Source organism: Macrobrachium rosenbergii, chromosome 21, assembly GCF_040412425.1.
Source record: "Macrobrachium rosenbergii isolate ZJJX-2024 chromosome 21, ASM4041242v1, whole genome shotgun sequence".
NCBI classification, from domain to species: domain Eukaryota; kingdom Metazoa; phylum Arthropoda; class Malacostraca; order Decapoda; family Palaemonidae; genus Macrobrachium; species Macrobrachium rosenbergii.
Window position 1 is genome coordinate 2,672,501 of NC_089761.1, and position 25,000 is coordinate 2,697,500.

Here is a 25,000-nt window from a genome sequence, read left to right on the forward strand (position 1 = left end):
TTTAGGTATACTTTTAGCGAGGGTAGACATTCTCAAACCGCGCAGTAATGTTTATTACTCAACGATTTGTAAGAAATTCTAGCTCCGTCAGATGCGTCAATAATTAGGGGTAGAGGAAATTAGAATTGCAATAACTTTTCAATGAAAGAACATATAGACATGAATGAACACTCAAAATGTTGCCTGGGACACATTCTACATTTTGAATGCAAAACTGACATGATATGACAAAGGTCAAGGTCACTGGAAACTAAATTATTCCTCTGACAGGCAAATATTTTATGTATGCCTAAATATTTGTTTATTTCTGACAGTAGAGAGTTGGAAGTTTTGTAAATCAGTAGAGCTCAGTTTTGATATACATTACCCCTTTAGGTCTGCTAATATTTTTATGCTAAATATCGAAAAATTAATTTCTCGAGTCATCGTCTTGCTATTTTGAGTAATTGATTATCTGTAGTAAAAATTTTGTATTTTGCTACCATTTCATCTTATTTCTAGTACATGCATGTTCTAAATGTCTATGATTTTACTCTTTTAGATGGGTTGGGAGATTGGGCCTTTTTAAGCTTTTCTTTTCCTTTCTGCTACTAAAATCAGTTACTCCTTTGCAGGCAAAAGTTGTCATGGCTACATTACCTAAAAAAAACGAGAGGACAGTTTCCCCACCATTACAGACAATAGTCGATTAAGAGAAGTGCATAATCTGCCAGAAGGTGGACCCAACTCAGAACACATTCAGCATGGTGTCAGAAATGATATTGTTTTTGGGACGTCTGAAGCAGATTGATCATAGTAAAATTGTGTATGATGTAAGCAATGACTGCTATAAAAAGTACACTCTTAAATACAGCAAAAGCATAGTGCATTGAGCTCTTCTGGGGAACGAAATTCAAGGTCTATTGTGTCCTCCTCACGTGATCCAGCATGCGGACAGAGAATGTCAGTATCTTCTCCAAACCGTGCATCATATGTGGAACTGCTAAACATAGTAATACATATGAAAAGTACTATATAGCCGAAAAGAGTAGAGCAGAAAAGTTTTTGAAAAAGAAGCACCAGCTCTCCAGGATGAAGTCTTCACTAATATAATATGATCTCCATGATGCAAATTCTGTCCTGGCGACTGATTTATACTACCATAAACAATGTATTTGAAAGTATCTTAAAGGGTGCAAAATCTGCACCCACACTTACTTTCTCAACTTGTAAAAATTATGACACACTAGATAATGTCCAAAATCCTTGTTTGAACAGAGCTGGAGGAAAACAGCAAAATGAAGAATCAGGAGTAGACTTCAGGAAGTGTGGAATGTTTTCTAAGAGAGGATTTTGATTTGAATGATAAATTTTGTGATGCCAATGAACTACAAAACTCCTATGACAACATTGTGATTCCATCAGAGATTAAAGATTTCTTCTCGACCCTTTTTAATATTGACCTTTAGGCAAGAACCAGTTACAACATCAGTGCATCGTGTCAGGAGGACACTGAACCATATTCTTCAAAGATGAGGACAATATTAACTGTGTATCAAATTGTGTTCTATATATTGCATAACGGTAGAAAACGTCCCCCATTACACATGATGAATTCTGAATCCATTTATTGCGTATCCAGGTCCAAAATTCTCATTTCTAGTAAAATCAGTTTGGACTGGCCAATAGCTATGATGAACTAATAAAATACCACTCAGACATGGCATTATATGTTAGTGAAGTAAGTAAAATTATGTTCCTTTTCCGAGCCATATTAACCCATCCAATTTCACCATAGGTGAATTTGATAACTGACAATGAAGAAGCTACTCTTACAGGTATTGGGCAAAGTCTTGATATTGTCCTTATTCTAATGCGGGACAAACAAAAAGAGTCCCAAACTAGGGAAGCCAAATATATTAGAGACAAGTTTCATCCACCAGGAAATGCAATTCAATCAGGAACTGGCTTGTCAGGAGCTTTGAAGTTACAATAAAATTTCAAGAAACCAAGACTCTCTGTGCAATATGAGTGTATCCAGTAGTCTATACAAAATGAGTGCTCTTGAATATCAGAAAATTAGGAACAAGGATATTGCATGGACTGTGAGTAGATTAGATCTGTCATATATCAGTGAAGAGTTTCGTGAAGTTTGTCCAGAACAAACAATATTCAACTGGAGTGCTTTTAATGCCCTAATGACAGATGAGGAAATCGTACAGAAAATCATTGGGTTTTGCCAGTCCTACCATATCCTCTTACTGAACATGCAACTGTATACACTGCATTTAACCCTTTAAAGTCCACCTTAAGTTTTATGGGAAATTTCAAAAAACCCTTTTAGTACGTTATTATACAGACAAATAGAAGACTGTTTCATTCTTTTGATATCTTGCAGAATTTGTGCAATAATCGCTTGAAATGAAGTATCCCGTATGGATGCCTCAGGCGAGTTTAGAGAGACCATGCTCAGCCTGTATGGGATACTTTGGACTGTAATGGTCAACTTTTTCAGAATAATACCATTATTGATTTACTCACCTATTAAACCTTTCATAATGATTATTTTCCAACTTTTTTTACCAATACTTACTTTTCCAAATAAGGCATGCAGATGACTTTCATAAACTCTTTGCTATGTTAAGTTTGATAACTTTTTTTTCATGATTTTTAACCTGTTTTCATGATTTTTTACCTATCATGACTGTCTATTTTAAATTTAATTATAGCTGTATAAAAGAAACTGAGATGGTTTAGTTATTTATTATTTACAATTACTTCCCTACCCTATGGAACATTGCAAAACAGTTGCCACCTTACACTCATCACACACCCAACAGGACCTGTGATGTGGCCCTTCCCAGAACAGAACTTGCATGTCTGTCTAACCTTGACATGCTTTGGCATATGGAGAGAAGTGGCATCCTGGCAGGACTCAATGCTAGAAAACGACTGCACGTTGGCCCTGCTTAAGTACAGGGATATCTCGGGTTCCAAGGGAATTCTTGGTGACCTTGATGCTGGAGTTCTTGAAGCTCTGCAGCCAAAAGGAGATGTCAAGGTGGAACTCCTTAAGGGGCATAGGGTTGCACTGGAATGCTAAACAGTCCCTCTTGTACAGGATCCAGAAAATGCAGATAACCAAGTCCTGGATGTATGCAAAGAGCCTCATGTAGTACCTCTTTGCTTTGAAGGGGTCTTGTAGATGTGGGTCAATGTGTCGCTCTTTGTCAGTGCCACCCATGACCGTTGTACTTGTTGATGATAGACAAGGCACAGGAACCTTCTTCTTCACTTCCTTGTCATACCGTTCCACTTCACCCACAGGCTCCTTGCCAACATCAGTGGACAAGATCATCACCATGCTGTTGTCCTTCCATCTAGCAACAAGGATGCCATCAGCAGAGACATAGTCCAGTGTGTCCCTGGGTACTGACTTATTGCTCATCTCCTTGACATACTGCAGGGGTGGATAGCCAACTCTCTTCTCCTGGCAGTGCCCACATACCAGCATCTATACTGCGACCTCAAGTACCCAACCAACCCTATATTGGTGAAGTAGTTGTCAGCATACACAGCAGAGTTCTTTGGGTCCTTGAGGTCTTGACCAAGGCAACCACAAACTTCATGTGACTGACATCGTCCCCTCTTCAGAAACTCTTGTATGGTGGCTCAGAAAGGTAGACTCCCCCACCGTACAAAAGAGAATCATGGAGAAATCCATCGACGCTGGAACGGCAGAAGAGTTTGTAGCCCCACTTGTCCAGCTTCTCGGCTACATACTGGTGAAGGTTACCAGCCATGGTCCCCTTGTATGCAACCATGACCTCATCAATAGATTGCACAGGAGCCTCAGCAACCTTCAGGAACTGCCTGGTAACCTTAGTGAAGAGGGAACACACCTTGGAAGAACCTGTCCTGTGATCCTGCTGCATGGTCATTGTTATTGAAGTGCAGGTTCTAAACAGAATTGCCTTGAAGCGGTTCCTAGACATGAAGTCAGTAACTTGAGGAATCCTAGTCTTGACAGCTCAGTAGTCCACTATACTAGGCATAGAAACCAGCCCATGAACATGATGAGGCCCAGGAAAACCATGAATTTGCCCTCTGTCATATTGAAGGTGCTGCCCATCCTTCTGTCTGGAATACAGATTACTCTGGTAGATGATGTGTTCCCTCAAACTGGACATGAAGAACTGCGTGCAATGTCTTGTGAGGTTGCTTCATGAAGTCAAGATGTGAGTGATCATACTCAGGCAGGGGTTGGGTACTGAGGTCTTTCTTCTTCCACTGTCGAGCCCAAGGTCTCTTAGAGGGAAAGGTGAACGTCAGCATCATCTTCCACTGGCATATGCTGAGGACCACAACACCGACCCTCTGAGCTGAAATAAGAACAAAGTAACATTGCTAAAACAGTACATGAATCATGAATGTATGTGCATGTGTGGGCAGTGAGTGTGTTTGTATGTGTATGTATGTGTGGGCAGTGAGTGTGTATGTATGTGTGGGCAGTGAGCGTGTGTGTTTGTGTGTATGTGTGGGGAGTGAGTGTATGTGTGAATGCAGTTTGTGTAGCAAATATATAGTTATTTTGATACGCTAAAAGGCAACAAATACAGTACTATAACTGTTATAAAACAATTAAAGGGCAAAAATTTAAAGGTCCCTTACAACAAGACTTTCAAAAGACTTGACCCAAAATTTAAAGTTCTTTCTTACATGAAGTGATAAAAAGAATAATTGGTTATATAACTATGCCTCATACTTACCTTGTACAGAGCTAGAAGTAGAAGGCTAGTAAAAATCGTTATCCTGTCTATGGTTATCATCAGGAAAGTAGGAAGGGTCATCGACGTCACTGTCGTCATCCATGGGGTTGACATTGATGTCACTGCTGGTGGCGTCCTCAGGTGCTATCCATGCAGTGTGACTCTCCTCCTCCAAGGCAGCATTCCCTCAGCAATAAAACATAGAGCTTTTAATCTGCAAAGAAAAATAATTGTTAAAATTCATGTAATAACAAATAATTGCAACTTGGCCTAACAAAAACCTATCATTCTCTCTCTCTCTCTCTCTCTCTCTCTCTCTCTCTAAGAACATAAGCCTAATATAACTACAAACTGAATCAAAATGCATGTAGTGTTTTATGTCTTTACATCATTCTTATATATAACCTATGGCAGTTTTATCTTCACTATGTTTGGCAGTAATTTTGTCTGTAGGGCAGTAAATGTACAATAAACATACAGTGTGTATATGCACATGAGCCTAACATCACTATAATTACAGGAAATTATAATATCATCATTCACTATTTTTATAAAACAAACAATAACAAGCACTAATAAGTTGTGTGAGGCTTCTTTTACTGTTATGGACTGAAGTGTCCCATTTGGGCTGAGTGTACTCTGTCTAAACTCCCTAAGTAATTTCAGCACTTCACTAAAATCACAGCACCGTGAAATTGGTTTCACAATGAAGGCAAATCATTCAACTACAACATATGAAGTAACTGTGTACTTACTATGATTACAGCAGGGGTGGGGGGATTTCTTCAGAGTGAGTGTGTGACGTCTTCACTATTTTAAGTCTGCAGCGCCAGTGAGGCTCCTTTCCAGTGCTGTAGATCATCGTCGGCAGGCTGTATCGCTTCTGACTGGCTACTTTGAAGAGCCCAGGACTGTGACTATGAGTTGCCAAAGCATCAATTAACACTTTTTGAAAGTGTACGTAACGTGCTCCAAACAATCTTTCTTCAGGAAAAGGCGTATGAAGGTTCGCTCACGATAACACTTACATCCATTTTTCTCCTCCCTCTCTCTCTCTCTCTCTCTCTCTCTCACCGTCTCATCGCTCTCTCTCTCATCGTTTTCCGAAGTTCACCCACCCGAATCTCACTCATTCTCACCAAAGCAATTAAATGGACTATTTAAAGAAACGCAATAGTTTCTACAAAAATAAGTTTATTATTCAAATAACCCAACAAGAAATGAATAAAACAAAGCAAAGATTAAAATGCATAATAAATGAAATATCGAGTCAGATAACTAAACTCTGAACTGCAAAACACTTCTGATTAAAGAAGTCTCACTATGGCTAATAGCCTGAAAATATCCAAACTCACACATACTCCCCAAATCAATAACTAGTCATGTAAAAAAAAAACAGTCTACCACATGTTATTCGAACCAGTCCACACTGTCCACTCTGTCCACAGACATCTGTCGGAAGAATTAAACATGATAGAAAACTCCCAAAAATATATGAAATGCAAAACACAATAATGGAAAGTGTAAAATGCATAGCCAAGATATGGCAAACGTAACATAACAAAACAATAATATAAAAGAGATATGAATATTCATATTAAATCTCCCACACCAGTTCAAAAGTTCATAATGATTAGAAAATCATGGTAAAAATCACAAGTTCAATTTTCTCCCATAAAAACAGAGATTTCAAACTCTACCTTATCTGCCGATTCAAAGCCTGGATCCTCTCCAAAGCTACGTCTAGACAACTGCAGTTCTATCACGTTAATGAACGATCAAACTCACTTTTAGGGCAGATTTTGGCATAATCTAGATCAAATTAACGCACGTACTCACGAATATACATAACACTTCGGAAGATCACCTGACCGGCAATATTGCTGAGGAATCAAAATCTATTTGTTGAACACAAAGATTTTACCTCGAGTCTCTCGACCTACTTCCATCTGACTCCATAAATTCTTTCATCACATCTTAAAGCATTGAAGCTATGAAATGCATATATGTGTCCTTTAAAATTGTAGCAGCCATATTTTCTGAAATAGAGCTCGGCCACCACATAAGAGCGTCTCGCTCTCCTTAACGGCAAACTAAAACAAAAGCATATGTATAAAACATAACAAAATAGAGCTATGCTCAATTAGCAATGTCTACTGCACTGCAGCTTTAAGGACTGCTCTCATGACGCACTTCCAAAGTCACTGGGGTTGAGTTCTTAGAGCCTTTACATGTAATCTTACAAACACGAATAAGCTTTACTACTCCCACAACAAGAATTATCAGTAAAATAGCTATTAAGACAATTAAAATTGTCGGCATAATATATTCCTGATACTGGAACATCACGGAATCGTCAATGTCTTCCAACGGTGGAACCGTCATTGGCACCTTGGTTGTAGGTACCTCCACTACCAAATGCTCGTTATGCGTATGACGCATAATTATCTTCTCGGAACTGTTGAATACAGCACGGCTAAGTACGAGAAAGTCCGTAGACAGGATTCTGCAGGATGAATCAAACAGCTGCTGGACCCTCGATGAACGAATGTCGTCGACTTGTTGCTCTGGCACATCATTGTAACTGCATACTCTTTGCAAAACACAGCAGGAAGAGTACTGGTGGACTCAATGTGGTAATCTCGCAGGAACTGTCTAAAGTCACATTCTGTCGGAGTCTGTCCATGAACCAATGATAATTCACAACCACCCACAGACACAACTCGCAACTGGAAAATACTACTGTCACACACACACTTCTCTCTAACTAAAGTACAACTTGTCTTATAATCAACTCCCGAACCTTGATATTGATCTCCCAAAATGAACATGGTCTCTAATCTATCCCATGTCACTACTGAGTCTCCCAAAAACACTCGAAAAGGTCTAATAACAAAAAAGGTTTCATGTTACTGAACCAAACAAAACTACTAATGCAAAAATCAAACACTCACAATGTGAACTAATTCCAAGTTTGTATCTCAGAATAATCACAGTCAACTCACTACTAAACACAACAACTCTACGGAACTCACTCATAAAAAAATTCTATCCAAAGAAAAAAAAATACTAAATCCTATCCAAACATAAAAGGTATCATATCTCGTAAAAGACATGAAAGTTCTACTCTGGTTAGCAAATATTTCGCAACACCTGACTAACTCTCAACAAAATAGCAATTGACGTAATGGCAATCGCTCCCATGATCTCAACAACTACAATTACTCACAACACAGCTCCCTTCATTTAAAAAAAAGAAACTGGAAAAAAAAAATCCAAATACTCAAATACGATCTCCCAACCCGAAAAAAATGATCAGACTTGTTCGGTCCGATATACTAAATACCTCCCCAAAAAAAATCCTAAACAACAAACATATTGCGTCAGATGATGAAACACATCATAACACAATAACACACACTAACACACTAACACACGGGTCAAATCTCGTATGAAATTAGCCCATGTCTCAACTTCTAAAATCATTCGAAAACAAATGATTAAAAACTTCAACATCCAAAATGAACAAGAGACAAAAAAAAATAAAAAAATCATATATATACAAACATCAACCCATTTATCCCTCTAACTATATACAAACGTTCCATTACATCCCAAAATGTTCCATTTCTTTAACTTCAACTTCGAAATATGGGTCAATTTCGTCACTCCAGTGTTTACATCTTTAACTACAAATCTATTCCCTCTTTTGATCTCTACAATCTCAAAAGGTCCGTGGAACTTCGGACTTAATTTATAATTCAGATCATTCCGAACATTCACTTTGACAAACACTCTATCACCCATCGAAAAAGCTACTCCCTCGATTTCGCGTTACTTTTCTCTACCATTGCACGCGAACTAAGTTCAAGTTCTTTACTGATACGTGCAAATCTTTCTCTCGCTGTATTTATCAATGAAGTGACCGTAACATCACCCTGAACTCGCTCTGGTAACAAATCAAAAGGTCCTTTCAACTTGTATCCATACAAAGCTTCTGCTGGAGATATCTTAATTGTGTCATTCATCATAGTATTGATACTATATCGCACTTCATCCAAAGATCTGTCCCAATGTGTATCGGAACCTCCCACCGTCATGCGCAAAAGCTTCGATTACTTTCCGATTCGCCCTCTCACACAACCCATTCGCTTCAGGTCTATACGGGATTATAGATACTTTCTTTATCCCCAACAAATTAGCAAGACCGTCTAAAGTCTTATTAATAAACTCCCTACCATTGTCTGTGATCAGACATTCTGGAACACCATATCGACAAATTATCCCTTAAAAAACGCTATAGCAACTTCCTCAGCTGATTTGTATTTCAGTGGGAAAATCTCGACAAAGCGAGTCAACTCATCAACAACTACTAATAAATGTCTATAACCATAAGCGGACTCTGAGAAGTTACCCAGAATATCCATATGCACTCTCTGAAACGGCCTATGTGGTATGGGATATGAACCCAAACGACACGACACTGTCGTCGCTGGCTTATTCGCATTGCAAATAGCGCACTTCTTCACAAAGGCTTCTACTGCGGAAAACATATTTTTCCAAAAGAACTTTGACCTGACGTTTTCATACGTCTTGTCTACACCAAATGAGGAGAACCAAATTTACAATGTACAATGTCTAGAACTTGTGGTACTAGACTCTCTGGCACGATGATTTGTGTAATCTCACCCATGCTTCGAGTACTTCGCAAGTTATACTTAACTTTTCTCACCAATAAATTATTCTCCAACTCTAGACCAGAAAAAGGCAACTTATACCCTTTCTTCGGTGAAACTCCCTAAGAAATGCCTTAGCATCTGACAACAATTTATCTTCATCTTGCTTTTGTTCCAGCAAGCCTATGTCCCAAGTGACATTTTCACCCGTAATATAACACACTGCGTTACTCTCACTATCACGAATAACAATCTCTCCCGAGACTGCCGACTCACTATTTCTCCCCGAAGTATGCACTGTAGGAACGTGTATGTCCTCTACATGCGATCTCTCAGAACTACTAATATCAGAGACATTAGACACCAAATATTTACTCTCTTCTCCCACACAGGATTCGGTGTGTATTTCCTCATCCTCGACCGGAAAATATCTGCTCAATGCATCTGCAACTACATTATGCTTACCTTCAATGTATTTGAGGTTTGCATCAAAATCTCTCAATGTTAGGAACCAACGTGCTCTCTTGGGCGACAAATTTGGCTTATTAAAAGCTCTAACAACGGTTGATGATCTGTAAAAATCTCAACTTTATTTCCCAACAACAACATCTTAAAATGAACAAGGCTAGAGACGACTGCGAAAGCCTCCTTGTCCACAACTGACATCAGCCTTTCGTTACTACCACGTGTTTTGAACTTTCTGCTATAAAAAGCAATTGGGTGTAATTTCCCCTCAAATTTCTGCATCAAACACGCACCTATACCTTCCTGACTCGCGTCAGTCACTAAGGTGAACGGTTGACTAAAATCTGGAAACTTCAAAACTGGTGGGTTCACCAAAGCGTTCTTAAGCTTCTCAAAAGCTAATTGTTGACTATCACCCCAAACAAACTTAACGTCTTCTCGTAACAAATCTGTCAATGGAGACGCTATTGTAGAAAAATTCCGCACAAAACGGCGAAAGAAACCCGACATACCTAGGAATGAACGAATCTGTTTCCTGGTTTTGGGAACTGGAAAATTCACAATGGCTTTAACTTTCTCATCATTCACTCTAACTCCTCTTTAGAGATAACATGTCCTAAATAGACAATTTTTCTCTTCAGAAACTCACATTTGGCCAATTTGACCTTTAACCCAGCGAACCGTAATCGCTTGAGGACTTCTTTTAACACCTTTAGATGTTCTTCAATTGTATCTGTGCATATGAGAATGTCATCCATGTACACAAACACCGACTTTCCTAACAAGCCATGAAGTACTGTGTTAACCAGTCTAGTAAATGTTATTGGGGACCCTTGTAATCCAAAAGGCATCCTATTAAACTCGTAATGTCCCTTTGGTACCGAAAATGCTGTATATTTACGGCTACTCTCACAAAGGGAACTTGTAAAACCCTTGCATAAGATCTATAGATGAATATATATTCTTGCCACCGATCTCAACAAACAAATCAGGCAAACAAGCTACCGGATATCTATCTGGGCATGTTTTTTCATTCAATTTACGAAAATCTACACAAACTCTGATACTACCGTCTTTCTTAGGAACTGCAAGCAAAGGAAAATTAAACGGAGAATTGGACGGTCTGATAATGCCTTCCGACTCCCACTTCTGAACTTCTTTTTCTACTTCTTCCTGATCTTAAAAGGAATTCGATATGCTGGAATATATATGGGATTTGTACCCTTTTCTAGGCGGATTGAATGTTCTAAAACATCTGTAACTCCTAATTTATCTCCCTTCAAAGCAATGATATCTAGATATTCTTTCAACACTTTCTCTACTTTATCTGAATATTCAGGATAATCAACTTTAGCCAAGTGTTCATGTAGAACCTGACTTCGGAACTGTTGCTCCTCGTTAGGAAACATATTCCCGTCTCCACAAAAACTCACTAATTTATGCTCTTCATTAAACTCTTCAAAATCAATTACATAAGTACCCTTGTGATATTTTTTCACTGAGTCTTGATAGCTAACTAATTCTACTGAAGTCACGCCTGCGACTGAAATTTCATTCACTGACACCGTACTCACAACGTCTTTGAATTTCTCGGTTCCCTCAACAACGCACACTTGAGAAGGAAAATTTTCTCTTTCAGCGACACTTTAACTAATGTAGGAACTCGCGGTTGCAATTCAATATCTTCCAACAAAAATCCTTTGAAAGATCTTTGCGGAATATCTTCACTCTCTAATGAATGTGTTACACATGTCTCAGACTGTGTCTTAGGTTTTTCTCACAAGTTTTTTTCCTGTGTATATATGGAACAAAACAACCTGACTCACCTATTGTAATCCCCTGAACTCCCGTAAGAATGTTGATGTTATGTCGCATACAAGAAGGGTGTCCTAGCAAAACCATTTCACCTAAGGCTAATCCTTCTATGACCAAAAATGATTCTACTATTGTCTTTCCACCGATACAAAGCGTAAGAAATGACGAACCTAAAATATTCAGTTTCCTCGCTTGTACATCACACACTGTCTCACTAGAAGGGACTAATTTGCACTCTGGAAATCTCGAGTGAAAAAAGGTCAGCATTTACTAAGTTAACTGAGCTACTAGAATCAATGAAAATAAAAATTTCATTGCCATTAGAGAATCCACGTACAATCGGCCTAGGTTCTAGTGACTCTAAGACCTGATTAGTCATTATCCTGTGTCCGTTTTCGAACTTATCTTGTGAAAATTCTGCTGTTCCTTTGTGTATCTAGAACTTGCATCATGTGGAATTCTCCTGTCATATCTAGAAAAACCTCCCCGTGACTTCCTGAATAATCTCTACTCTTTGTGGCTGGGCAAAATCTCCATCCATGATCTGAAGATTTGCAAACTGAACAATATCTCACTCTGCAATTTGATTTACTATGGCCTATTTTATCACAATTAAAACAACGTATCGTTGTGACTGATCTCTCTGGAATTTTCTTCGATTCTACTCGTGCACATGTCTTCGCTGTTGCATCATTTCCCGAATGCGAAAGCGACTATCATTATTCTGTGGTTTGGAAACCGCAGCTGACATCTTTGCACCTCCCTGTACAAAAACTACTGTCCAGTGTCGGGCATTTTGCTAGATTTTTGTTAATCTGTGCAAACAAAAAGGATTCATCTGTATCCTGATCAATTCTCTTATCAAAACTATCTACAATTACATCTGGGACCGACGTTAAAAGGCAAGCAAAGTGTAACAATCTTTCAAAATTATCTAAGGAGATATTATTTCCAGTTACCCATGGAGACCCTGTTATAGATTTCTTTAACTCAACTACTGCATCAAATAAATTCGCACTGTATGTGACTAGTGAATCATTGCCCTTCTTTATTTTGAGAAACTCTCGCAAATTCCGAACTGCGCATTCACGTTGAACTCCGCCATAAGTAGCTCGTAGAAATTTCTGCAGTTCATTCCAAGTTTTACACCTTCTGAACCCGAAACTGCGTGCTCGTTTCCCAATATCTCCTTTATCTAAATCCAGAAATGATTTAGCCTCTGTTAAAGCTTCAGCGCCATTCGTAATTTTCTTGGAATTCAGATAATTGTTCACTGACTCAATGAAAGTTTCTATGTTTTGGGTTGGCTTCCCATCAACTAACCCTTTAAAATTTGTAATTCCCGCACTAATGTTCGTCAACTGATTGGGATGTGCTTGCTGCATCGTCCGGCATTTTGTGAGTAATCACACGCCCTGAGCGTAACAACATAAAAAGAGAAACCAAAAAGAACACTAGAGAAAGGTAAAGTTACCCCTCTAAAAGAAGAATAGAAAACGGCGTTCTGCGCAACTTACGAGAATGGGGTACTTACCAATTTTGAAACAGAAAACGAAGTACCTATCTCTCAACTTGCTAACCTGTGACGTCACCCACTCGACAGCGAAGCAAAAAAACACCTGCGTGATTTCTTGTTGAATCATCACTTTGCGTAATTAACTCACAATCGCCACTATTCACACTTATTTGGGTATTTTGTTAACCCCAAAATTGCTCTAGAGATCATCCAGATCTATTTCACAACTCCCCACTCCCAGTACTCGAATAGAAACGGAAAAAAAAAAGGAAAGGTTCCCCGTATTTCACACGTAATCACGACCTACTCAGTCATTCAACACTGACCCGTCGCCTTAGCTCTTAGGTGAAGTCGCCTATGCCTTGGGCATCAACGTTACCAATTAGTCTATTAGCAATCTCCCTCTTTCGCCATCATTAAAGACATTAAAATCATGCTGCCACCATTTAAAATCAAAAGACACCCGCTGCCACCATTTCCTTCTGACACTGTTGCATTTCCTTCTGTAACAGGACAGAATTAACACTTTTTGAAAGTGTACGTAACGTGCTCCAACGATCTTTATTCAGAAACAAAAGGCGTATGAACGTTCGCTCACGATAACACTTACATCTATTTTTCTCCTCTTTCTCTCTCTCTCTCTCTCTCTCTCTCTCTCCGTGTATCGCCTCTCTCTCTCTCTCATCGTTTTCCGAAGTTCACCCACCCGAATCTCACTCATTCTCACCAAATCAATTAAATGGACCATTTAAAGAAACGCAATAGTTTCTACAAAAATAAGTTTATTATTCAAATAACCCAACAAGAAATGAATAAAACAAAGCAAAGATTAAAATGCATAATAAATGAAATATCGAGTCAGATAACTAAACTCTGAACTGCAAAACACTTCTGATTAAAGAAGTCTCACTATGGCTAATAGCCTGAAAATATCCAAACTCACACATACTCCCCAAATCAATAATTAAAGTCATGTCAACAAAACAGTCTACCACATGTTAATCGAACCAGTCCACACTGTCCACCGACATCTGTCGGAAGAATCAAACATGATAGAAAACTCCCAAAAATATATGAAATGCAAAACACAATAATGGAAAGTGTAAAATGCATAGCCAAGATATGGCAAACGTAACATGACAAAACAATAATATAAAAGAGGTATGAATATTCATATTAAATCTCCCACACCAGTTCAAAAGTTCATAATGATTAGAAAATCATGGTAAAAATCACAAGTTCAATTTTCTCCCATAAAAACAGAGATTTCAAACTCTACCTTATCTGCCGTTCAAAGCCTGGATCCTCTCCAAAGCTACGTCTGGACAACTGCAGTTCTATCACGTTAATGAACGATCAAACTCACTTTTAGGGCAGATTTTGGCATAATCTAGATCAAATTAACGCACGTACTCACGAATATACATAACACTTCGAAGATCACCTGACTGGCAATATTGCTGAGACGAATCAAAATCAAACTATTTGTTGAACACAAAGATTTTACCTCGAGTCTCTCGACCTAGTTCCATCTGACTCCATAAATTCTTTCATCACATCTTAAAGCATTGAAGCTATGAAATGCATATATGTGTCCTTTAAAATTGTAGCAGCCATATTTTCTGAAATAAATATTTTGCCACAAAATGTAGCTATTTTAAATATAAATATATATATATATATATATTTATATAAGATATTGTTGATATTATAACAGTATATTAATATATATGATGAAGGTGTGTGTGTTGCCTGTGTGTGTGTTATGTAAAAAAGCCAATTGAATGAAACCTTTACTTTATTTAAGTTCTTTTTATGAACATTAAGTTTGATCTTGCTTATCCTGAGATTTGTAAGTGATAGCTGTGTAGCGTGAGCTACTATATCAGTAGAATCTTTCCTGTTTTCAAGCTTTCACTTAAAATCTAAGGACTACTGGAATGAGATACTAAGTACAAAACTAAAACCCTTTATTGACAAAAACAACTTTATAACTTCTTAAAAATTACGAAGAATGAAATCCAATGTTTCAACACTACTATCAAAAAAACTTCTAAGGAAATAAGGTTCCAAAATCATAAACACTCAAATACCTAAGGAATACAGAAAATATTGCAGATTCATGCCTTTAGCCAAAACATAAAATCTGGTCAATTCAATAAAAACAGGTCATCTGTTCAAATGGTCTGGGTACCATCCCATCCTTGTAGGAGGGAAGAGAGACTGGGACCTAAGGAATAGGAATGGAGTGGAACAGTTTGCCTGTGAAAGAACGAACTGAGGTTGGCATTAAAAATCATAAAATGCAAAAAATTGCAGAAACACATATTTCACTGTCACTGGAGGTTTTATGTTTCACAGTTCTGAAAATAAAGACTAAAAAGTTTTGTGAATTCTTACTGACAAGTTCACAAGTCCTCTGGGACAATCTTGGGGGAGTTATGAGAAAAATCACTCACATCTTCAGACAAACATGAATCGGATCTCAAAAGTTCCGATTCGAACAACGGTTCCTCCCATTATATTCATTAGGTAAACCAACGAACGTACTTTTGCATGACATCATTAAGGTCAAAGTTCGGCAAGACACGCATCTGTACTTCAAGATGTCACGAAAATGCAGTCGTCATATCACCGTGACATTAAGAAAAGCCTCCTTCAAAACCGGATTTTGTAACAATAATTATGCACTGGCAGAACGTTTTTGGCAAAAACGCAATTTCCAAGCTCGTGTCCTGTTCCAGACAAAGGTGGTTTCCAGACCCTGGTGATTTAATACAATGTTTCAGCATTTGTCAAAACATTTAAATTGAATAAAGTTTGAAAAAGAACCCTGCAAGAATAGCTGAAAAACTCAAACATATCAAAGGTCACCTTCAAAGAGATATCAAATACCTAATAATAATTTAGATATAGTAGTAAAGTAGTATCTAGTAGATAGTAGTAGTAGTAGTGATTTATTAAAAGTAATAAAAAAAATCTTATATGAAATAAGAAAAGACTGAGGTCTGTACAGCAGCAAAATTTCAGGAAATAGATATATATTTTTAAATTTTAAAGCATATATGGATATTGGTTATATCAGTTATATATATATATATATGTAATATATTTGGTAATTAATATAAAAAATTGTTAACATTTTTATGGAAAATGCACAGTTGTTCAATCGCATTTTGTTTCAATATATATGTTGACGTTTCAAAAAACAATGAGAGATGCAATTTCAAGGCTGCCAAAAGTGATTAAATGAATATATATTGTCACGATGCGTATCAAGGACCTGGTTATTACACAACTAATCTCAAGATTCAAAATATACCTCACTTCAGCCAGATACCTGAACTCTCATAACATTAATTGTTATGACTGTCTTCCAATAAAGGTAACATGATCCCTGAAGAAAAAATTAACGTTGACTTGAAAAAAGATCAAACTAAGTCTATCAGAATATGTGTGAGCAAGATCAAAAATTACGCTTTTGAAATAATTTCTAGAGTAAAAGGGCATCACTACCAATCAAAAAACTCTAACTGTTTCCCTGGTCTTAATTCACTTTAGCAAAACTAAAAGAACAAAACATGTTTATTTATTACCTTATGCACACACAATCAATCCTATTCACTGATGGTCAATAAATGAAACACTGTTTTTCTAAAAATGTTAAATACATAAACTTTATTTTCTGAGATTCAAAATGTTTATAAAAAATTACAATTAAAACTTTATGAATTAAGGTAATCTGAAAAATTTACTATTAAAAAAAATAACACAAAAGTCTTTCAATGAATTCTTGAATTAAATTATTTGAAACAAATCTAATTCATTGCTTTTATCAAGAATTTAAATTAATCAAACAAAATTTAAACTATCAAGAATTACTCAAATTTAAAAGAAAATCTTTCCCATAAATTGAAATCAAGTATGCAATGTTAAGATTAAAAATATGCAATGTTAAATTAAGTATGCAATGTTAAATTACACAAGAAATATTTACAATGCTATTTTAAATAAATAAATTACATCACAAACATAAAAAAAAATAGTGAAAATATAAAGAAATTGTAAATAGAAAAATCACACAAAAATACACATTAAAATTTATCAATAATGATTTCAACACTTGTTTTAAAATTGTCACAACTTATCATAACACAACTTTTTAACTTATCATTTGTAACATGGTTTTATAAGTAAATTCATGTATAAACTGACACAAACTTGTTTGAAAACCTCTGTAAATCAATTGCTGATGTTGTATGAAAATATTTTATATACACACTTTTTTACCAGGCGCTAAAACTATAACTAAATAACTTTCATTGCTAAATTCAGATCTCAAAAGTTGATGTTAAAAGTAATATCTTCCTAATTAGGAATGAGAATGAATCAAAACCAACTTTGACTGGTCTCAGAAATCAGAATCAAACAAATTTTGTTTCCAGTAAAAGTTGAAACAATTACTGATGTCATTAAAGCATTTTGGAAAATCTGCTTTTCAGCTAAATTTACTAAATTATTGAATAATGATTTACTGCAGATTTGACGTCATTAAAGCATTTTCCCTTGCAAAAAAATGGAAAGGCAAGAAGAAAATCAAGTAGTGATTCCCAGCAAAACGTTTTGAATGCAATCTTACAAAGTATCATTACGTAATTGAAAACCTGAAGAATCAGCATTCATTCTATTTCTCTCAAAGTGGCGAGCATTGCTATAAAGAAACAATGATGTAACAACATGAAATCACATATTGTCTTGATTCACTGAGACTCTGATTCTGGGACAAATCATAAAGACAAGATGAAAAATTCATCAATGAATGAAACATGGAATCACTGGGCTGAGATTTATCCTGTGATAATGATTTCTGCAACATTTAAATTGTTAGGCAAAGGTAAACCACCAGTCAGGTTAAAGTATAAATATTCTAACAAGAAAGATATTCGTTATAAAATTTTACTATTAAAATTATAAAAACCATCAAAAGAAACAATATTATTATCATTTCTGCAGTTAGCGTGTTGGCATTGATACCAATACTAAATATATACACTTTAATAACCATAATTGTTGAATTCAATACACTATCAAATAAAAATAAATATCTGCAAAAATAAAAGAGAAACACTATGCGAGGCCAACATCACTGGCTTATATATTAGCATATATATAAATATAAAATAAGTTTACAAATAAATATTTAAATGACATGGGGATTACAAAGAAAAATATATACCTGTAATCCATATATATTGAAGAATATAAAACTATATATAAAACATATATAAATATTTAAGAGGTTTTCCAAATATATAGGATGAACCATTCATAATATATATATATACTATATAAAAGATTATACAATGTATGTGATGATAACAAAAAATATTAGTACAACAAAACAATTCATTTTTTTGTAAACAATATAATTCTTGCAAGATGAACATTTTTAAAAAAAAAAATTATATTAAACATACAAATACATAGAAAATATATATATAAAGGTAACTAATATTAATTAATTAAGTCAGTGATTTTGTCTTTTAGGTCATTCTTGAACATTTTTTTAAATGCAGGATTCCAAATAATACATGCCAGGGCTAAGGTTAAAATTACAGCTGAAAGTAAGCTGTATAATAGCGACTCAAAAGATATCTTGAAGAAAATCTTTCGATCTGGCAATCACTGAACTTTCAGTCCAATTTATCCAGTGAGTTTTCACTTAAATGAATGAATATAGCATTGGATGTTTGTCCAGTTTTGACTGAATATGTTATATTGTTTAATACGTACATCTAAATCTTTGCTATAATGGCCAATATAAAAAGAAATTAAAGTCCAAACATGGAATTTTATATATTGTATTGTTTTTTTTAGGGTTATTTTTATTAACATTCCTTTTAGTGTGTTATTATAGGAAAAACGAGGTTGACATTAAAAGATTTTAATAATGATTTTATGTTTTCAAAACACCTCAAATAAGGGAAGCTAAGAATGTTCTTGTGGGTTTCTCTCTCTATGTTACTTTCACTATAAAACTTTTTGAGTAAAAATATTATAACAAATATCTAGTATATGTGAAGGATAACATAAATCTGTCCTATTTTTCTTATGTATTCAATTTCTTGATCCAAATAATGAGGACTGACAATGCAAAAAGCTCGTAAAAACATAGAAGAAAAAATTGATATTTTGATATTAAGGTGAAGGCCTGAATAAAAATGGACATAAGTTAAGTTGTTGGTTGGTTTCCTATAAATACTGAATTTGCATTGAAATGGTTCTCTGTGTATTAAAATCTAAGAAAGGGAGGCATTGTCTTTTTAATTCTAAAATAAACTTAATGGATGATACCTGGTTATTCAAATTAGAGAGTAAATCAATTACATCAATACCAGCAGGCAAAACAGCTAAAATATCGTCAACATATCTATACCACTTTAAAGGATATTAAATGATAATAGGTAAATATCGTTTTTCAAAGAATTTCATATACAAGTTTAAGAGGAGTGGGGATAAAGGGTTGCCCATTGCCATAACAAATATTTATTGGTAAAATTCACCATTGAATATAAACTTACAATCACAAATGTACAAACTAGTGAGTGAAATAATATGACTTACAGGTAGAGGTAATTCATGATGGATTAGTTCATTACTAAGATACTCTAAAATAGAATCTATAGGACTTTAGTAAAAGAGAACAAACATCAAAACTAACGAATCTATCAGTGGGGTGAAAAGTGGTTTTGTTTAATTTTATCAACTAAACTAGATAATTATATACGTGAGAATCGGAGATAGTTCCAAATAACGGGACAAAAGCTTGGTAATACATTTCGAAAGTTTATATGATGCTGAGCCAATAGTACTGATAATAGGCCGATAGGATTATTTTCTTTGTGTTTTTACTAATCCGTACAAAAAGGTAACGAGGCAAATTTTACTGACAACTGACCTATTAGTTCTTTTTTTATCTTTAAGGATTTTTTTTTATGTGCTATTGAAATTTTTATGACTTGATCAAGGGATTTTTGTTATCTTTTGTAAGTCATATCATCATCCAGTAATAAATGCATACGTGATATGTAGTCAAACTTTATCTAAAATTACAATACTATTCGACTTATCAGATTTTGTGATGTGGATTGTGTTGTATTTTTTAAGATCGGTCAAACTTTTCTTATAGCGAGCAGGGAAATTACTTTCATGCCTAACATTCGCAACTCCATAAACAATACCTTTAATTATGTCAACATTATTTTGAGGAAGATCACAATATTTTTCAAATATACATATGGACGACATAATCATTAAAGCAGAGGGTCTATTAGATATAAAGAAGGATAAACCATATCCGAGAGCACTCAAACATTTTCACTTTTTGTTTAACTTGATAAATTTATAACACAATCATTAGGTGCCCTATTAGTCCAAACACTGCTATCAATAAGAATTTTTAGTGTTCTGTCAAGAGTTTCCTTGTTAAAATCTGTAGTCCTACGAAATTTTATCTTTCATAAATTTCTTGTCGCAGTGAGTCCTTCCAATTAGCCAAAGGATAAAATGATTGAATGAAATTCTGGCTTTTTCTAATTCTTCAAATTTTTCCTAAAAATGCTTTACAGCTGCTATGTGGCATTTAACATCATGGTACTGAGTTCATTAAATGGGTGATGGTAAATCTTCCTTCTAAACGGCGTGGTAGCAAGGATTTATGGAACACTTGTTCAGACAGGCACTTCTTCAGGAACTTGAGTTGAATTTTTGGTGAATGCGCAGCCAAATCCTCACTTGGAGAAGGTAGTGACTACGCAATTCAAATAACAGGATAAAAAAAGTAAAAGTATAATTGCCCCTCTTTTTATACTGGCCAATCTAGCAAAGATTTAGATGTACGTATTAAGCAACATAATTATTCAGTCAAAACTGGATGAACATCCAATTTAGATATTCATTCATTTAAGTGAAAACTCTGAAGGATAAATTGGACTGAAAGTTCAGTGATTGCCAGATCGAAAGGTTTCTTTTCAAGAAATCTATTGGAGTCCGCTATATTATTCAGCTTACTTCCAGTTGTAATTTTAATCTTAGCCTGGCATATATTATTTGGACCCCTGTATTAGAAAAATGTTCAAGAATGACCTAAAAGATAAAATCACTGACTTAATTACAAATTAGTTACCTTAAATACATTTTCTATGTATTCGTTATGTTTAATATAATTTTTTATTTTGTAAAAAAACATCTTGCAAAAATTGTTATTGTTTATAAAAAAAGATAATTGTTTTGTTGTACTAACATTTTTGGTGGTCAGTTATCCCCTTGTATAATCTTTTTTAATTGTTCTGTCCCTAGAACTGAACGGTTGCTCAAATCCTTTGTAAAACCTCTTAAATATTTAACCTTGTTTTGGCAGTTCTACTAATTCTTCAATTGTGTTGGATACCAGGTACATATTTTTTTCCTTTGTAATCTCCCTGCTCTAACATTTATATTTCAATGCTTTCATCAATGTGCTAAGTAAAGGACGCCAGTTGAAAGGCTTTGCAGCACTCCAATGTTTCTCTTTCCTCCTTGGATTTTATCTTTATTTATATATATTCATCACATTCCATATTTTGTGATTCAGCTATACATACTATCATCAATATAGAGTTGCATATATTTGTTTTTCATGTTTTTTTTATCTTGATGAATCACGTGGAGCATAACAAATTCCGTTTGGATTGTACAAATGGCTTAATTCGTAACGCCGCCCAAACAGCCTTTCATTGCTGCTGCTCATTCCATCAAAAATGCTGAAGACCTGCAAAAGTTTTGAAGACTCTGCAAAGCAACGTTCAATGAAAAAAGAGCACCAAAGTATGTTTAGCTGCCCCATAATATACTTTGAAAATATTACATTACATGCCAATTGGAATGGCATGTGGCAACCTCATCTCAAAAGTACTTACTAAAATTTGAAATGGTAATACTTTCTGGACAACCCCACCCTCCTCCATACCCCTCCTGATATTCCATGGAGATTATTTAGACTTTGTGCAATAATTGACCAATTTAGTTTAAGTAGGAAGGATTATAAAAGAAAAATATATAGTGATGCTACAGTCCTCATCGTTAACTATCATAACAGATCTAGGTATAGACATTAATAAAGCAGACTTGATTAGCCATAAAACCATTCCAGTTTACTGTGTGCTGATATTTCATAATATACCCAGATTCTGTTAATTTAACTATTTTTATCTTGTGCATATAGTTGATTTCCCAGTACAACCTAAAATTCAATAAATTGCTTTAATTCGTCATGACCTAGTTAATCCTAGTTTTTCTTCCAACGTGTATAGAAGATATATAGAGCAGATTTGTATAAGTATTATTTTTCTTATCACAGTCGGCAAAACAAATCTAATGTCCTCACCAGCAAGGTAACTGGGCCTCTTACAGTTCATGACTTAGTGATTTTAGAGGAAGAATTATATCTATATTTTCATAGAACAGGATTATCAAAAGTCAGATATGAATAAATAGGCGTTCGTGCACTACCCAGCAATTATCAAAAACATGAGCTGTTACGAGAAGACAGAGGTTTCACAAATAGAATTCATCAGCTTCAGTTTTCATAGCATTTAGTAGACTGAATGGAACTAGGAAATTATTCTATGATCACTCAACAAATCTATTAACACATAAATCTCACGAAAACTATCGAAGGTTACCTTAGATAATCATGAGCATGAAAATAACCAAGATTAAAAGAAAAAGAAAGCACCAGATATAGCCTAAAACACACATAAGTCACGTAAAAAAAAAGAATGGTATAAATAAAAAGAGTACGCAATAATGACAATAATCGGAATAAAAATGAAAGCAATAGTGACAATAAAGATCAGTTACCCTGAAAAGGGAAGAAAATGGAAATTTCACACAAGAACTCCAGTCGGCATGTAGCATATGAAAGCAAGCTTCATCTAAATAAAAAGCAATGGAAATAAAGAATGGAACTTTATAGCATCAATAAAACGATAGGTATAAAACTTACGAGCCCACAGTTTTCTTTAATAAATAACACAATTATGCAATGTGAGACTGCGAAAAGTTACATTATGCAGCTGCCAAGTGGCGATTTAACAGCAATGAATTATTTCTCCAAATGATTAAGAAAGAAATACATTTTGGTAGATTACTTTCTTACTGATCACTAGGGGAGAAAGGAAAGACGATATGGTCACAAGTCTTACATTTAAACTCAAACAGGAAGGGCCATCAGGATATGCAAGCAAGGAACTCAGAACAAACAGACAAAAACTTTATTTCGTTACTCAATTTTACAACAGAAGCGCAGCCATCTATCCCAGCTTGTACCGAATGCAATCTATCAGATAGGTTATTTAGACATACGGCATGCACACACTCACACTAGTGATACAATAATAATATTCATAATAATCATAACACTCAGAATGCTACAACCATTTTCAACACAATTGATATCATTAAAAGGTAATCAATTAAAGAACTTCCAGATGATCAACCCAAGCCAACATAGGCTACATTGATGCTGATAGCGGTAATGATCTTGTAGGATACTTTATTCTACTGACACATCTCACTCCAGTATTGGATAAGTTACGACACGTTTAAAATGTGCGTCGACAGATGCAACTGAGCAGAAAACAATGATCGTTTGACAATTTTCAAAAAGTTAAGCAAAGAAAATATAACCACTATCACAAAGGGGATAATATCCGAGGTAATGCAAATAGCGGTTCCAAAAGATACATTAGTGCAATGCATATAACTCTCTCTGCAGCTCGTTAGATTTAGTGTAACACTCTTCAGGGACTTTTCCAACAAATTAAATAAATTATAGCTGAGGGCTTTCACAAATTATTACAAGATGTTTCAGTTACACTGTCCCATACTGGGATATTTATACGATAAAAGACAAAAAAAGACTTATTTTTAACTTTCAGGAAATAACGAGACAAATGATTAGGGATTTATAACGCAAGGTTTCACTTCGGAAAGGTACCTCTTTCTCTAGAAAGTAGCAAGTAAACACTTGGGATTTTTGCTAAAAGGCTTGACTTCCAACCACCGTCTAAGACAAGGCTTGACACTGTTACGGACACTTAACTTTTATAAATCTTCTCTGCCAGGTACTCTCTCAACATGGGAATGCTCGACCTAGCTTGGAAGGAGTGTTGACCCTCAGAGGAATGGGATGGAAAACTTTTCAGGACTAGTTATTTAGTTCATAGCCAGGACTCTAAGCCTTAGGGAGAGGGGGGAAGTTTGACTGTGGGTGGGACTCTTAGCACCTGCTGTAGGCTTCAAGGAATGTTTCATCTGAACAGGCCCTGGCAAACACTTTAGTAGGCAAACCTAATAGGTAATTTGTTCTTCATAACCAGAGGGTAGTGTAGGCTTAGGAGTGACCTGGACGTTCATTGACTGTTGAACTTTGGTCATTTTATCAGAGTAGCTTGGCACCGGGAGCATTATGCCCAAAGGTATTGTGGGAGGGCCAAAACATGGCTGATGTGTGTGTGCTTCACCCAGGCATTATCTGGAAGGGAGACATAGGTGGGAAATGGAGGTTCCTCTTGAAGGGATATAGGGATAAGGCAATAACTGAAAGTGCCGAACCTGAATAGGATGGTGTTCCTGTCATTTTAGTTTTAAATTAAATTCAAAATCTACTCTTCTCCACAGGGCAATTAATCTGACATCTTCCTGGAGGGCCCTCCACAAGGAAAATGAGTTTGTGGTGA

The 25,000-nt window shown here is 35.5% G+C and overlaps 1 pseudogene; it reads right to left on the minus strand.

Annotated features, from left to right (window-relative positions):
- Positions 1–2,761: 2,761 nt before the first annotated feature.
- The window catches only part of LOC136849949 (piggyBac transposable element-derived protein 3-like), a 30,384-nt pseudogene continuing 8,145 nt past the window's right edge, over positions 2,762–25,000 (minus strand).